This window comes from Prenolepis imparis, unplaced genomic scaffold, assembly GCF_030444845.1.
Source record: "Prenolepis imparis isolate NDT839.2.m4 unplaced genomic scaffold, iyPreImpa1.0 SCAF_7, whole genome shotgun sequence".
Lineage (NCBI taxonomy): Eukaryota > Metazoa > Arthropoda > Insecta > Hymenoptera > Formicidae > Prenolepis > Prenolepis imparis.
The window spans coordinates 6,213,924-6,231,431 of NW_028141165.1; the positions used below are offsets into that span (position 1 = coordinate 6,213,924).

At 38.5% G+C, this 17,508-nt stretch overlaps 1 protein-coding gene across 3 annotated transcripts in view; it reads left to right on the top strand.

Moving 5' to 3' along the window:
- The window catches only part of Tyn (trynity), a 94,697-nt gene that overhangs the window by 43,904 nt on the left and 33,285 nt on the right, over window positions 1-17,508 (top strand). The window contains exon 1 of one of the 3 annotated variants that reach the window (XM_083043223.1): window positions 9,385-9,704. The exons of the other annotated variants lie outside the window; for them this stretch is intronic. The gene's annotated coding sequence lies outside the window, so the exon portion shown is untranslated. Of the gene's footprint in view, window positions 1-9,384; window positions 9,705-17,508 lie in introns of those variants that run through there. 3 annotated transcript variants of the gene reach the window in all.

A 17,508-nucleotide genomic window follows, 5' to 3' on the forward strand; every position in this document is an offset into this window, starting at 1 on the left:
GATTCACAAGTCGTGGGGCTGAGAACAATTTTATGGAAAATTCGAAAGGTGATATATCGTGTGAAGTAAATCCTTAATCACGTCGCGAAGAATATCAAGCGCGATATATTTATTACGATGTCGAGAAACTTTCGCCTTAGAAAAAAAAAGTAAATTATATTTCTGTGCGTGTCTCGGTAATAGAACGTAATGTAGTAAGTTGTAATTTAATTAGCGGACTCGGTATAGCGCGCAATGAATTTCTAGTTCATTCGAGTGCTCTTAACGAGGGTTAGAAATGAGCTTGCTTATATACTTCAGTTATAATGAAAACGATCAGTGTAGCATAAACTCGTCTAAATATCCTGTGTGCAAAATGGTTAGTTGCTTCTTATCCTCTTTTTCTTCACGTTTATCTCTATTTTTTTTGCATCGATATCTCTTAATGGTAGCTTTTTAATAATCATCTGATAATTATTGGTTGACAAGTATTAAGTTTATCGAATTATTTATCCCGACACAGTGTTTATATTACAATTGTTGAGGAAGTCTCCTAGAAGATTGTTCTTCAAGCACATTCTCCCTTCATTACGGGGAGTAATGAAGGGAAAAGTAGGGGAACGTAAGCACAGGCGGTATTCATAAATCTTCGTGGACACGCGGCGAGAGATATCAGCTGTGTAATTGTTTCTTGCGAAGAAAGTTGTAATGACTGTTTCTAATGATGACTGATGAGACTTAATTCACCGAGTATCTTCAAGAAGCATACGGTACAACCTGGAGAATTCAGCTACGGTTTAAAGAACGGCACGATAATTATTTATCAAAAGAATTTTCCTCGTTCCGGAAGCTAATTCGTTCGATTTTGCTGTTTGTATCTTCGATCAAGTTGCACTTTCTCTACTATTAATTTAACTATTAATTTCAAGGATCTTTCATTTCTGGATATATTGATTTCTGATTTGATAAATCGTCTCGATTGGTGAAATCTTAAGTAAATGCCTTATTCAATTATCGCAACTATCATATTGTCATCTCTCTTAGAATCGTTAATTCCGCCTGCTTCTTCCGTACATACTTATCGTAGCACTGAAGCAACTTGAAGGGAATGAAAAAGAAAATGTCCAACTAACGAAGACATTCGTCTGACAATCACTATCCTATCAATCCTGTCTCGTGTTCATTTCAAATTGTTAACTATTCTCGTCTCACTTTTCCCATTGACAGCCGACGTCAATCTCAGCTGGAAACCAGTAGAACGAACACAATAATTTTGTGCAGAAAACGCACGCTGCAACGAAACAGAATAAAAATATATTCCGCGATGTCACGAATAAATAAATAATAACTCCCGTTGCCGAGATATAGTGTCAGTATATCCATATATGGATCGTCGAGAGGGTGAAAAGAGGATAAAGTAGCGATGAGTAACAAAAACACGTATACAAGAGTTTACCGGGAAAAATACGCGACAGACTCTCGTAAATTTTGTCCAATATCTCGTTGAGAGTGTCTGACAGGGGAAAAAATATTCAAAGGCAGAAAAAAAAGAACGCGTTCGCTTGCGGGACTAATTTTGCGGCGTTTCTCCATCGTTCGTCCGGTCTTTCGATCGCTAATTTCTCGCGTTCTCGCTGCGTCTCTTCTATTCTTCTCCCGACGAATCGATCGGCTCGATCTTCTCTTTTCCGTACAGCTTTTCCCTGTTCTCTAAATTGAAACGGCGCGCTCCTCGGTTTGACATTCGACGAGACGTACACGTGACGAGACTCGCAAACGTTATCCTCGCAGAATCCTGGAAATAATTGGCTCGTTCTGGATCATAACGATCCAGGGTGTCTACTCTCAAATCTTGTACAAGATTCACTGACAATTTCCTGATCTTCCTGGTATTTTCGTTAAAAATTTCAAATAAATTTGTACATGTAAGTTTTTAAAATAAATTTATTGTACACTTTCTAATGTTTTTATATATTCAAACGATTACAAAAAATCAATATCTTGTAACGCGCTATTTAACAGCGCGACCACTTCAGAATTAATCGAAGACGCATTTCGCGAATTAATTCACGCAATGCAAAAGATGTTACACAAATTAAGAAACCTCTGCCGACGCGACGCAGATAAAATCAAAACGCGACGTTGTAAATTCAATTATCCATCGTGTTTCCTTGCTCGAGCTCTCTTGGCAACAACAACGCGGCGTTGTTGATGACAACGATATATGTTCGAGGGATGTTCCCCGGTAATTTCAAACACGGATTCGATGCGCGATAAATCGTATTAGTTAGACCCATTCCAGGGCAGGGCGAGTTTATTGCATCGCGAAGCACCGCTGTTAATCAGCTATAACTCCCCTAATGATTAGAACATATGCTCATTTATTCTATTACAAACGCCCAGGAAGGCGTAGATGGAATGCTAAGGAGGGTGTTCGACGGATACTTTATCAAGCTAGAAGCTGACGTCTCGTTAGATTGGATTGTCTTTTTTTTCTCAGCGAACTTTAATAAATTCAATTAGTTTAATCTCTTCTTACCGGTGATGGGTGCTAAAAGGTGAACGTCAAGAAGCTCGTTTCGAATCTCACTAATTACACGTCTGACAACTCCATTACAGCATTATTATTTTAGGACGTCTAAATCTTGCATTATTCAGCTAGCAAATTTTTTTAGCGCAATTTTTTTTTTTATCGATCTCTAACTCAAACTCCATTAATTCTACATCAGTTACAATCATTAAATTACACAAATACTGCGCATGGAAGAAGAATAACAATGTAAATGTGAATGGGCGATGATGAAAAGCGGATAAGTAGACATTATGAATATAATAACTCGGGATCCATACTCATCCTCGACTCGGAAACATTCCTGATCGCGTGAGTATTCGAGGATTAACGCGTCTCGTGGATCATAGAACCGTGACTGAAGGGTCTCGCCTTTTCTTCTGGCACTCGCTTCCTCAACGCGTATGTCTCGCGGCGAACGATCGAGCGAATCAAATGTGAACCCGGAGTTCAACAACAATGGCGTAATGTCCGATCCTAACGAGCGTGGCGGGATCGGCTGTTGCACTCGCTGCGCCTGTTCAAGGTGACGCTTCGCGAGTATTACAGTTTTTGCCTGTAACGCCTAACGACTCGCGGCTCGGTAAGAAGGGAAAAGGGGAAGGGGATGCTTATAATATCTGAAGCTAACAACGCGTAAACAAGCGTTTTGTTTCAAGGCGGATGTGTGAGTAAAGAAGATACGACCTATTTCTTGCAGTAAAATAATCAATGGCTCTGATATATAAATACAAAGTCAGGTATGAAAAGGACTAGTAAGAGTTAGGCACAGATTAGGTGCATCGACATTTTTCTTCATTTCTTCTATACTTATTTTGAACTTTTCGGTCCTTCCTCAGCATATAAATTAGTAAAACAAATCTTAATTAGTAAATACTCTTGTTCTCCATCTCGCTGCAAAGACTTACTAGAGATGTAGGATATATGTATGTATATCAATATATCTTAATGCATAATTTTAATTTTATTTTAATAAATTTTTTTATGCATATATATATACATATATATTAATATATTATTATATATTAAATTATAGATTATTATGTATTAATATTTTAATCTTAATACACCTATACCCTATGATATTTTTTACTAATTGATATGCCGAGGATAGTTCAAAGGAAGGAACGAAACATTCAAAATAAATATAGAGGAAATTAACAATAATTTACTGCACTTAATATCTCTGTGCCTGGCTCTTATTAGCCCTTTTCAAGCCTCAATTTATATTCTTGCAGCAATATCTAATTTTTAAAGATCGCTTCTCTCTCTCCTTCTTTTAATTCATTTAAAATACGATCGCATAATTCGCTACGCGATACGCGGCCGTAGGGACGACGGTCGTAAAATCTCGAAGGGCACCACAGTTAGGCGGTTAACCTCGCGGTGACCCCGTTGCCACACACGCCGCTGTTTCCTGACCTGTGGCCAGGCGCGTTTTCCACGCCTACATACACATACACACACAACATCACACACAATTGCGCGCAACAAACTCGTAAAGCACCAAACGCCACAGTTAGATGCTTAGCCTGCCGATCATCGTCGGAATAACTTCGCACGATCATCGGCGAAATACGACGGGCTGAGAAAGACGTAACACGGCCGCGTGATCCCTTTCGCCGAAGTAAATGCGCGTAACACTTTCGCGCGGGATAATGATCGCGTGCGGATAAACGCGTCTGCATCTCCCGATGCAGCGGCCGCTGTATAAGGATGCATTTACACAATGAGCTATTAATATATATTTATTATGACGGACGAGGAAACCTTTCTTTTTTTGTTCTTGCTTTACCCAGGTGTCAGAGAACGATATTGTTCAGAGCTTTCTATATACGAGAGAGAAAAATTCCCTACGGTAATTTTCATGAAAGAAAACTCTGCATTCTTCTCTTGGAGAATTAACGTTTGACGCTGTTTACGGATCTCGATTATATGTAAATGGAAGAAAAGTCATTAACACATATTTTATCTCTTAGCAATACACTGATATAACCCTGATATAAACTTGATTTAGTTAATTTTATCAGAAGTTTAAATTCAATAATATCTGCATTTATTGTTTTAAATTGGCTCAAAAAACTTTTCTTTTCTCTATAACTTCGATAAATTATATAATTTATAATATTCTTCTATCTAATTTTAATTTTAATATTGATTAAAATATTCTGCAGTTTGTAATGATAATGTGAATTTTGGTGACCAATTTTTAAGACTTTAATTTTTGTCTAAACTTTAACAACTGTAACAACTTAAACAAAAAATTACTTGCTGAATAATTTAAAATAATATTATTAAAAAATTTTATTATGGCAATCTGTAATGAAGAGTAACGTTTTCTAGTCAATATCTTAGATATAAATTTTTATTATTTAAAACTTTTAATTTAGAACTAGAGAGCCTAAAAACAAAATGATACATCGATTTTCGTATCATTTAAAATATATCGTATCATACAAATATCATTTGAGCTTTGTTTGAACGATTTTCGTTTGTTTTTTTTGCCCATTCAAGTCAAACACGCGCACAAACTAGGCATTTATTATATCGTTAACAACAATTATACATCTTCCTTGCACCGTTGCAATATTTATGGCATAAGCTCGCGAAAATGGTAGCCGTAGTTTATTGCATTCAGTAGCTCCGTCGCGATTCTGCTGGTCTTCTTTAGCATTGTTTGACCGTACGAGGTGCTAAAACCACATGAAAGTTTTATGATGCGCCCCGCGAAAATTATAGCCGAAGACGGGGATCTGTCTTTGCGTAAATACTCGCGTCGTAACCAAAGCGCGTCAAAATTTATAGTTAAGTCGGTTATACGATCCCCTTTATTATCACAATTAAAAGGCTCGAATAAATGGTAGCATTAATATTTTCTCGTTGTTTCAATAAAAAGTGATGGAAACGCTTTTTTTTCTCTCGCTCGCTTGCTCTTGCCGAAATGCGAAAAACGAAATACGTGCATTTTACAGCGGGACCAGCAAAATTATAAAACTCTACATTTAGACACCTAATTTCGCTCGATCTGCAAGAATATCCATTTACATAAGTAGCATATGGACATCGCGCATCAGATCAACGAGCATAAAACGCTACAGTTAGGCACTTAAACTGACCAACGTCGCTGATTTCGGTTGTCCGCGTGCTATACGGTTCTCTTCATGGTCGATGCCCACGTTGGTGACCGTGTAACTCGTCGTAGATCGCGCGATTCTTCAGTTGTGCCGCCACAATTTATATACGTTTCCAAAATAGGATCGCTAATTTTTATCAAGCCCCGTTATCCCTGTGCGTTATGCGAAACTTCCTAGTTAATTATTTAAGTTAAAGTCTCCGTTAAAGCGCGTCAACCCGTCAAATACGTTTAATTAAATTTATCGAAATATGTCTCGAATATATATGATATTTGCGTCGAATCGCCGCGAAGACTCGTTAAAGAAAAGATCGGCTGTTAAATCTTGCCTTTAATAATTATACACAGTCAGCACAACATGATTGCTTTTATAGAAGATATATTTATAGATAAGCCAAAAGAGAAAAGATATAGCATAAAAGAAGAAGATAAAAATTTTTTTAAGCCGGGAAGAAAGACAAAATGACGATGCAAAGTGCGAAAATCCGTTGAATAATCAACGGTAGTCAGCCAAAATCAACCGTAAGTTCTACTAACAATAAATTACAACTTGGTTCAATGTTCTTCATCATTCCGCTGTAACCCAATTTGTTCGCTTTTTTTTTTTGCGAGACTGGCATGTTTATCTTTCTTGTTCTGAATGACCAACTTAATATGAATCCATGGAGGAAGCTTCATCATTGCTTTCTCACCGTGGATCCACGATATTATATATATATATATCTCGCAAGAGATAAAAGTATGACTTGTCATTATTTGTTCTCTTTTATATAATTATGTATAATTGCTATCTTATTTTAAATCTATATCTATATCTTTCGTTAATCTTCTGTCCTACTTAGGCAATTAGAATGATATTTCAGCGAACGTGGTCGACCTCCCGTGGAAACGTAGATGAACTCGCGTTGGTTTCCCTCGGTTTTCCTTTGACAATTCCCGTGCGAGTTGGTAACGATGTTCGCGTGTGTATAACGACTGGCATTAAAGCCGAGGATCTTCAATTTGCTCCTCGAGATTTTCTTAGGAAAAAGCACACTCTTGGGCAACGGGGTAACGAGTCGGCAATATTGTTCACAGGGTTTCTTTGCTCCCTGCAGCTTTTAACAACATTCTCATAACACACCGTTTTCTGCAACATATACAGCTATACGTATGCGCATGAGATATAATATTGTATAATAATAATAAATGTAATCGTAAACTTAAGAGTCTCGCCGAACTCGCGCGTTATAACTTAATCGTTCGTCCAATAAAATGAATATAAAGAAATTAAAAATTATATCTAATATATATGCATGTGCCGTTTCTTTCGTTAAAACGCAACGAAGGTGTTTTCGCCTCTTTGCAATTTCATTGCGGAAGCTTTAAAAAAGTCATCGCATCTTTAATTTAATCTGCACTCTCGCGTCCGCCGATTGCACAGTCGTTGAAAAACCGACGAGTTTCTTTAACTTCAATTAAATTTCCTCGGGTCTAATCTTAATCGCAGTATTGAGCGATAACAGATGGCATAACCTTATTACGACCGTATCGACGGAGAGTGCTCCCTCGATTGGTACCAGTCTTTACAGTTATTTCGAGCATGAAAATCGACTGCTTTTAAGGAATACGTTTAAACAGCCGCGTAACAAAGTGTTTCCTTTTATTCGTAAAAGTCGATTTCTCGTCATCGATGTGGCTTGTAACGTTCGCGATCCTCGCGGTCGTGTAACGATATAAATATCGTCCGGTTAAGGATCATACCCCTAAAGAGTAGTATGCGTTTTAGTGGACCAGATACGCTGGCTCAACGTTGGCTCGTAAATATAGATCGTCCTGCTATTAATCGGCCCTCTGGCGTAAGCGAGGCAACGTGAAGGATGCGTCTGAATCTCTCGACATAACACGACCCTCTAAAAAATAAGTTATGGCATCTGCCATGAGTATATATAACGTCTTGCCTTAGAAAGTATATCTTGAGACATTGATAAAATATGTCTTAGGTCTTAGGTTTATATAAAAAAACAAGAATTATCATATACATATGTATAAAAGAAAATTATATATAAATTTTATATAAAAATTTTTGAGAGACATAAATTTGAAGATTATTTTTCACAAAGCCGCGTATTTAATCTCTGAAGGGAATTTGTCGTAGCTTATATTTTGAAAAAAAAATTATTTTAAATTAGCTAGAGAATCACGATTCTCTCCAAGACTCGCAAAGGGAAAGAGGATAGTTATTTCGGTCGGCATTCCATCGCGGCAAATCCCATCGACTCCCTCAAGTTCATGGATAACAGCCTCGCAGACCGACGGGCTGACGATCCGCGACTGCCATTTACGTTTACGGTTTGCTGCATAGATGCTGCCGAAGTTACGAGTTTCTTTCTCTCGCGCGCGCGAGACGTCTCGGAAAAATCTGCTACCGTGAATTCTGTGCCGCTTTTATAGCTCGCCTAGAAATTATACGTTCGCGGTAGAATATGACCTGTCGAAGCGGCGTTTATTACGTTTATTTCGGCGTTTGATTTATATTTCAGTGCGAATTATTCCGTACATATATTATATACCGATCTCCTCGTGCATGCCGCGATCGAGAATAATAATGCACGGTGTAATGGCTATTGGTCGCGTTATAAACGTCGCTCGTTAACGAACGATGAATATTATTAGCGTAAATGCATACGCTAAATACCGTATATATGTCGCTCGCGGCTTTCACGCTACCGTCAAAGTCTGCCGAAAATTGCCTCTCACGCTTGTCTAATATAATCATTGCAGCGCGAAGATTTTTTTCTTTTCAATCACGATCTTTATCCTCTCTTTAATTTAATGCAAAAGGCACGAAATTCATTATTTAAGTTATTATATAGTTTTAAACTCTTTTAATCTTCCTTTATATGTATATTAGACAAAATTTTATTGTCTTTTTAAAAGCGGATGAAAATTGAAAGATATTTGAGAATTTTGTTTCCTAAATCGATATATTTACTACTGCATAGAAACACGATGAAAATTATGATATAGAAAATAAAAAACAAAAATTAAACAAATTTATAAACTTGTGTAGGATAACATAATATAAAGATATTCTGTCGTATATTTTCGTTATTTAAATTATGTTCAACTTTTGATAAAACGCCACTCGTCGAGAAATAGTGGTTAGGAAATGTTAGTTTAGGAGGCTTATGTCTCGGTCGTGCGCGCCGAACCTTCTTCCTACTATCTTGAAGAAATATTGAATTGAATCGAAAGAACAGTTATGGAAATATTATGATTTGGAATTGATTCCTTCTCGCATATACACATTTCTACCGTCATTATACCTTAATCCGTATATACAACCCGACGCGTATAAGCGAGGCCAGATTTTTCTTTCGTCGCGATTATCATCATCATCATCGTCATCTTCATCGGTCACATATATCATCGGTCGGGCGCGATCGAGGAGGAGAACAGAGGCGCGACAGAAAGAGAGGGAAAAACGGTAAAATGTCACTGTTCCCTAATTACGCCGAGTAACTAGCCGGGCTGTAGGAAGAGAGGCGCATTGAAACATCGCGGCTCCGCGGAGGCAGCCGATCCCCCAGGATCGAGCCAGGGTACCGCTAGATCCGCGGGCCAATCCGCTGACGCCTTTAACCGGTGTTCTCCAATCGTTCTCCAGTTATAAGCGGCAAGCAGCCACGACCACCACTCGGCCAGCTTGGTTTATAAAGTCAGGCGGATGCGCTGCCTCGAAGACAGAACCGTGCCGACAGTCCAGTCAACAGGAGCGTCTTTTTTTTTCATTCTTACATTAAAAGCGGATCGGACGTCGAGTGTTTTAAGTCGCGTGTGATCTTGGCCCGGTATCTTTGGCGGAGAGATCTCTTATCGATATCTCTGCCAACGAGAGACAGAAAGAGAGAGACTTTGCGGGTTCGACAAAGTTTGAGAAAACAGTACCTAGTGATTAGAACTATCAAGTGATTAGAAGGAAACGAAGGGGTAAACTTGGGATCCGGGATCGCGCGGTGAATCTGTGAATAGTCGGCCAAGGTACGTGGAATTTTCGTGCTGCTAATAATTTTTCTGGTGCGAAAAGTGTTACGAGAAGGAAGGCACGGCCGGCGAGGTACCCCGACGTGATAAAAAGAAAAAAAAAGTGTCAACGACCGAATGGGTTCGTTGGGTGAGAGAAGCCTGCGGATATGGGATCGCTCAACGATCCCTCCCGCATCGGGTCGCGAGATGTCGAGAAGTGATAACGTCTGGGGAACGTGCGAAAGTTCACGGCGAAGGTCCTCCTCGGCGGTGCCTTAGGTGGGAAAACGTTCGATCGGCCTCGCTACTTGAACAGCGATGTATTTCGTAGCAGTGAGAGGATGTTATGACATAGTGCTCCGAAAGACGGTGGAATAAACCGATACGCGTATATAATTTGCGGAGAGTAGAGAATTATATTTTTTTTTTATTCTTTCAAATCGGAGATAAATTCGCGAATCTAACGAATAACGATAACGGTAGAGAATCGCGTCTGATCGTGTAAAATATAAGTTTCACGCCGACACTTCTCGATGCCGCCATTCCCACGGTGAGAGCTCGCAGTTCAAAGTCAGGGCCGTAGCTGTTGAACAACCGCGGTAATAGCACGCGGATGTTACAAAAGCGTACAAGAACTTCGCCCCTCTTTTTCTCGAACGAGAGAGAGATAGATCTCGCGCGCGCTCTTAAGAATGAGATGATTAATACTCTCGTATACTTGCACCGGTATCCGTTGATACTCTTTCGTTGATACACATCGATACCTGACGCAGTGTTGAAATCCTTAACGTTCAACGACGCGTCGTGTTTTCTCTTCAATTGTATATTTATATATTTAAAAAAAAGAAGGAATGTACATTGTGCGTGTTTGAGCCCTTCGTTAGTATCTCCCATAGACGTACAAAATGCAGTTGTGTACAAGCATGGCGCTTTAAAGGATTATTGTTGCATATCGCGAGTCTACGATTTCTTTAAAATGCGAGACGGGTGCGCTGTGTATAGCTGAGGGCGCGAAAACGAAACTCATCTCTCTTAAGCGGTGTGTGACGCATACGCACAGCTCGATTCACGGTCTCGTTCACGGCGTTGATTCGCTTCGCGTTCATGGATTAACCTTGCGCTCGCGTAACGAATGAAAGAGAGAGAAAGAGAGAGCGCGATGCCGCGAATAAAACAGCCCTTCAAGGACGAAGAGATTATTCTTAGTTGAACGCGAGAAAATTAATGCCCGGAGACTTTAACGTCGCGATATGGCTGACTTGTGTATGCCGAGCTTTTTCTATAATTTCCATTTAATATATCTGTCGACAATTTTATCTATCATTTAAGAAAGAGGAACTATAGAAAAAAGCATCCATGTAGTTGTCCCTTAAATAAGAAACGTGCGCGTTCGAGATAAGCCTTCAATTTCGTGTATATTCGATCTACGTGTCCCGAATATTCATGCTGGTACCTCTGTTCGTTCGTCCGTGTATCGCAAGTCCATCGACCTTCTGCCTATGAGTCAAGAAACAGGTATAATTAGGCAGGCATTCGTTTGCGAAATGAGCAATGGTTACATTTTTAAGGAGAGAACATGAATCCAAAAATTACGCTAAAGAGAAATATATCTAGTATGCACAGAGAAAAAAATTAATTCTTAAAGGCTTGATTATACATTGCGATCAATAAAAATATAAATGAGTTATTTTCTAACTAGTTATATAATTTTATATTTATACAGATTAATATATACGATATTAATTAGTAAATTATATATATTTTTTAATTATAGTAAATTAAATCTATTTTATAATAAATTAAATCTATTTATCTATACAACTATTTGCTGAGTAATTGTGTCGCAAGAATTTCATTGCCAGTTGTATATACAATATTTCCACGTCGAAGTTAGTCGACTTGATTCAGAGAGTTCAATGCCAGAGAAGCGTAACGTCTCTTCCGACATCCTTCACACTCCGCAGAGGCTTTTCTACAAAATTTATATCATAATTTATATCATTATATTAAATTTATATAATCATTTTTGCTTCTGAGAAATAGTATAATATTTTTTTAGCGCATTATCTAATTTGTTTCTCTTAATGAAAAATTTTACATAATTTTGAGAATATATTGGTATTTTTTTAGTATTAGTATTTAGTTTTTATTATTCTATATTCTTCTGAAAAAATACGAAAGAGGAGATAAGAATGACATTTGTCACAAATTTGTTTTGCTAGTTTGTAACTTTTACTACTTTTAAAGGAATTACGAAAATGTTTGTTCAGAATATTGTACATATACTTAAAGAATGGGAATTCGATGAATTATGCAAACGTTTATGTTACATGTGTGCAAGCGACGTGACGAGAGTGTGGTAAAATTTTGCTACCTTGCACCATTTAGATAGACATTCCGTGCAAAGAAAGAAACTATAAAATTATCTGTTGTTTAATAAGCTTCAGTTAATAAGAGTTAATAAGACCTTACGAGGCTTGCACACACATTCATCTTTATTTCATTATATTAGTTAATTGAAGTATAATGAATAAGATGTGCAAAGGGGAGAAAAAATAAAATTTAATTAAAATATTCTAAAATTATTGTTATCACCAAATAAACTTTTAAACGATGTATAATTATGAATTTGCATTTCTTATTAGGCGGCTTTTTAAGTAATCTCAACTACTTGTGAAATGTGTTTTAATTACTTATGAGATGCGTTTTAATTATCTACGTGTAATATATCGTAGATTACACGATCTTGATTAATTCTCAACGAGGAGATGAAAATTGCTACTTATATATAGACAGATTTTCCGACGATTCCCCCCCCCCCCCTCCCTCCCCATTATGCATAGCACTTTTGATTGTGTGCTATATTGTCTTCTCACGTTTTACTGCCGCGTTAATATATCGCCAAATATCGAGTAAATTACTGATTTAAAATTATTATTACGTTGATAATTACTGGTCTACTCTAATGAGTATCTTCTCGCAACGCGTGCTTTTCTTATATAATTTAGACTCTCTAGCGACTCTTCCGACCGTAAAATTCAGCGATGCTCGACTACTCAGTGAATAGGAGAAATATAACACAGATCCGAAATTTAAAAAACTAGCAATTTCAGAATAATTATCTTCATCTATACCGATATTTATTTCTGTTTATCGATATGTATGTTAATCAATGTACCATTTAAATATTCATCATCAAGTCTTTCTGAAACGCGAAACCAACACTTTATTATCGTAGCGTATATTATACATGAACTTTGCGCGTTTTTTTTTTAATTACCGTGCGTTTTATATTTCATTGACTATAACTGCTTCCTTTTGCAATATAATCCGCCAGTTTCTCTCATAGTATTTATAGCATCTTTCGCGTTCTTTATCATAAAGCAACTTTTCTCGCCACCGTGCCTTCTCACTACCGCGTACGCTTATTAGTACACCTCAATTTACTCCGGTTATTACGTTTGCCCCGACAACAGTCTCGTATAACGTCTGCAGAAAACTCCATTTGCTCACGAATCGAGCCGGATAGCGCTCGGTTTTATTGGCCGACTGCCCCGAATGATTCCATGCAATTCCATCATCATGAGCGACCTTCGGGTAGCGTGTGCTCAAGTGATGCACCTCGACTCGCGTTCATTGGCACAAGGTATCCTGATTTCTCGGAATCGGCCGTAGAGAGCCCGATATCAAAATCCCATTAGCGTATACGCGAGATCGCGACAATAGACAATTTGAACGAGGAAAGGGAGGGCCCTAGGTCGGAGTACTTTATTTCTCAAGTGCAAAGTCACTGCGGCGTGACCAGCTCGCTTCTCTTCATCATCATCGTCGCCGTCGACGACGCCAGTCCGATCTTCGCCGATCGAGAGATCAGTTTTTGCTTTATCGTACGCGATATTCCTGCTAAGGTAAAAACTTGAGAAAGAGAGAGAGAGAGACGCCTTTAATAAATGCGGCTATTTTTTCGCGTCTTGATAACGATCGTATATATTTGCACATTAGCACGAGTGGGCCATATATATATCATTCGTTTAACGAATGTGCGTCTTTATATAATATCGATATCGCGTTAGAGGAAATATTATTTTTGCCTTTTAAAACCAAGAGCGATTTTATTAAGAGAAATGGAGGAGCTTAATCTTGCGAGTTTCTCAGGAATGTTGCTCGCGCAAACTTTGTTCATTTTAGCATTTTATGCGTAGGGTGTAAAATATCTGAGAAGAGATGTGGGACAAATGGGACAATAATAATTCAGAAAGCTCTTCGCATTAGAGGATGCAGATGTTCCGAGATGTGCATCATTAATGATGCATTTGCACAGCTACGAGTCTGAGAATACATTTACGCGCGATTAATTTCAGGCACATGCGGGATTAATTTAAGGGATTTACGTGGCTGTCGTGTGTGATTAAACTTTGCTCGCAAATCACGTATGCTTATTCTCGCGTCGGGAGGTATTTTTCATGGGGGGGAAGGGGGAAATCGCTGAAATTTCTATATATATAATATATAGATAAATTTTTATATATAATTATAAATATCTATATATTTGTGATTATAAACTTCTATACATAATATATAATTTTATATATACATGTATAATATATATAATTATATACATATATAATATAAAATATTCTATATAATATATTTATATATAATAATATCTATTTCCTATTCCTATATTGGGGTACGTACAGTTCTGTATTCTGTTCCGGTTGCCTGTACCTTTTTATTGTGCGATAGGCCTAACACGTGTAAGGAGCAGCAGCAGCGTAAGAACGACTTTTCGCGTGCGGCGAACGACATCCGAATGCGCGCGTGCATTTTTCATTCCGCTCTTTACCTTCGTTTTCCTTTTTCTCCGATGTCGTTGCAAGCCTCGCGACCTGCCCCACTATCTCGCGTTCAACCGATGGAGAATCTCGCAGGCAGAGGCGCCGCCTGGCCATTGACCCCGAGCTGCCAACGGCCCTGACCAAGACTCCGTTTAACTCTCTCGCGCACACACGCTCCTTCCACATCTCCATCCATCCGATCTCGTGTAGACAGATAGATACCGACACGATATACTCGCATGCGAGATCGCCATATGCGAATTTGTATTTTTATCATCCTCCCTTTGAGCTCCCTGGGAGAGTGGAAGTCAAATTATGCGCCCCAACTTATTGGGTATAGCGTGATCCAGACGATTTATCAATTTCGCTTTAAAAGAACGAGAACATACCGGATATCTGCAAGGAAGGAAATCGCTGTTTTTCTTCTTCTACATGTCTCGTTAGATCTCGAGAGAAGACGATATCCTGTCTTATTAAAGAAATTATAGGTTTCGCACTCTCTTTCTGCATTCTTTCGCGGCGAAATTTCGAGATTCCGAAATGCGATGCATTTGCATTTTTTGAAAGGCATAGAGAGAATCGCTCTCACACACATGTGCCCCCCTCCCTGTGTCATTCCAGTCGCTCTTATAGCGCAGGTAGAGGAATGGGACCAATAACCGTGGAAAGAATCGTCCAGGAGTTACGGCGTGCTTGAACAGGTTGTATCTCGGTTGACTACTCGTTTCTATGCAGGTGCTCGTCCATCTGGCTCCGCGCAGGAAGTATCACAGAACGTAGCTTGAAATTAACTCTCCGCAGTGGCACGCGAAACGTATCGGGAATAATAAAGTATCGGAGATTTAGATTAGTCGCGCGTTTCCGGACGTGTAATATCGCACAAGTATACCTATACGAAAACCGATGACTGAATTTTCAATTCGCGATGAAATCTATATACTTTTATCTCGATATACGAGTGTTCGATTTTCCGTAACGAGAGCATCAACAGTATTATCCGCAGATTATATCGGGAATCGAAACCGGTATAAAAGGTGTACCCGTTATCTCAACATGTTTCGATTTTATATAATAATCCAAATAAAAGTCAAGCGACTTAAATCTGAAATTTTTATTTATTATATTTTATTTATATATTATATTTTATATTTATATTTTATTTGTATATATTTATATATCATTTATGTTTATAATTTGTATTTATAAGTAATATAATTATAAATATAAATATATATTTAATTAATAATTATATACACCTTTGTATATAATAGTTTACAATATAACTTAATGTATATAAAATATATGTCGCGAATTCCCAGTATTTTCTCAAAAATCTCGGCGACCGATGCGCTTGTAAATAAATTTGTAAGTGCGTTTCCACCTAACTAGTGGTCTCGTGATTTGACACGTGAACGCTTTATTCGAGACAAGATACGCCGGTGTCGGGTCAAGGCTCTCGCACGTGTAAGGTAGTAGTGCGTAAACGATATGAGTAAAGGGCGAAGGAATGTTCTCCCGAGGAGAACGGCGACACGAAGACAGTGACCGACGTTCATTACTCTAAACGCTCAGCACGTTTTAAAGTCACTTCCTGACTTCTCTCTGGTCGTACTTCCACGCATCGCGACCCAACGTAACGCAACGCATCGCGCGCGAATACGCACCTACATATCTCGTTGAATTAAGTCGGAACATAATGATTTCGTTTTATCTCGCGAGCATTCCTCCGCTGATGCGCTTTTACGTTTAAACGCTAATTGCTTTCGTACGTTTAAAAACAACGTACCGCTGTTCGTACCCGCGTGCGCTTAATGTCGGTGCTTAAACGTCGGAAAACGGAAGTTGTGTGTTATACGAGAGCGTCGGCTAATATTGGGTTTTTGCTTCGAAGTCACCGTGTTATCGTCTTCAAAACTTTTCAACCATCCGATGCTAATTATTACCCAATTAGACGAAAAATCGATTTTCTAAATCTAATTAAATTTAATTGCACAGAAATCAAATTTGATTTGACGACTTTTGTCTATTTAGTTTCAGATGATTAGTTTTGTCTATTCGCGGGCTCGTTTATATACGAAATCGAGAGTTTTATAAATTTGAAAATTTATCTTTTTGTGAAAAATTTAAAATTATTTTTTTTTATTATACGGTGTATTGATTTTGCTGTCTTTTCTTTTTCATTAGCGAATGAATTATTTTAGTATCTTTAAACTCCTTCGTGTCCATTGTCCATATCTCCGGTGTGTTACGGTGCTTCATCGCCGGTCTGTGAAACATTCACATAAACATACATACACACATCTAGAGATGCATATGGTGTACCGCATACAGCCGGTGGAAACGTCATTTGGCCGAAGGAACTAATCGCAGCTTCACTTTGTAGCGGATAATAAACCGTGCTAGTGGGTCATCAATATCGAAGCCCTAGCTCGCTCGGAGCTATTAGGCGGACACGTAATAATCAGTGTTGGGCCCCGTATACGCGCGGGATCGGGTCGTGCAATCTTGGAAAACCGGCAACGTGCCCGGCTACACGGCGCGATCGAAGCGTGCGCTTTGCAAATTGATCGATTAACGGTACGAGAGGAACGAGACGCGGCGTGAAAGGGGGTCATCGACGTCGGTGGAGATATATGATCGAGAGAAAGAGAGAGACGTGCAACACGACGCGATCGTGCGACAGCGCGAGAGGAATAGGGCTTTTATCTTTTCTTTTCTTCTAAATAGGTCGTTCGGGTTGAACGGTTTTCGAGGCTATCGGAATCACGAATCACGCTTTGAATGAAATCGATTAGTCGACGTTATTCGGGAAATAAGGCGCGGGAATGTTATTGACCCTTCTGTCAGTGAACCGGATACCCAAGCAAATAAAGGATTTTTGTATTCGGAAACCTAAAATATATCGAGAAAAAAATATTCGATGCTTAGCAGTTGTTATAAAAAAATTGATGAAAGAGTGAATAAAAAATATGCATTGAAAA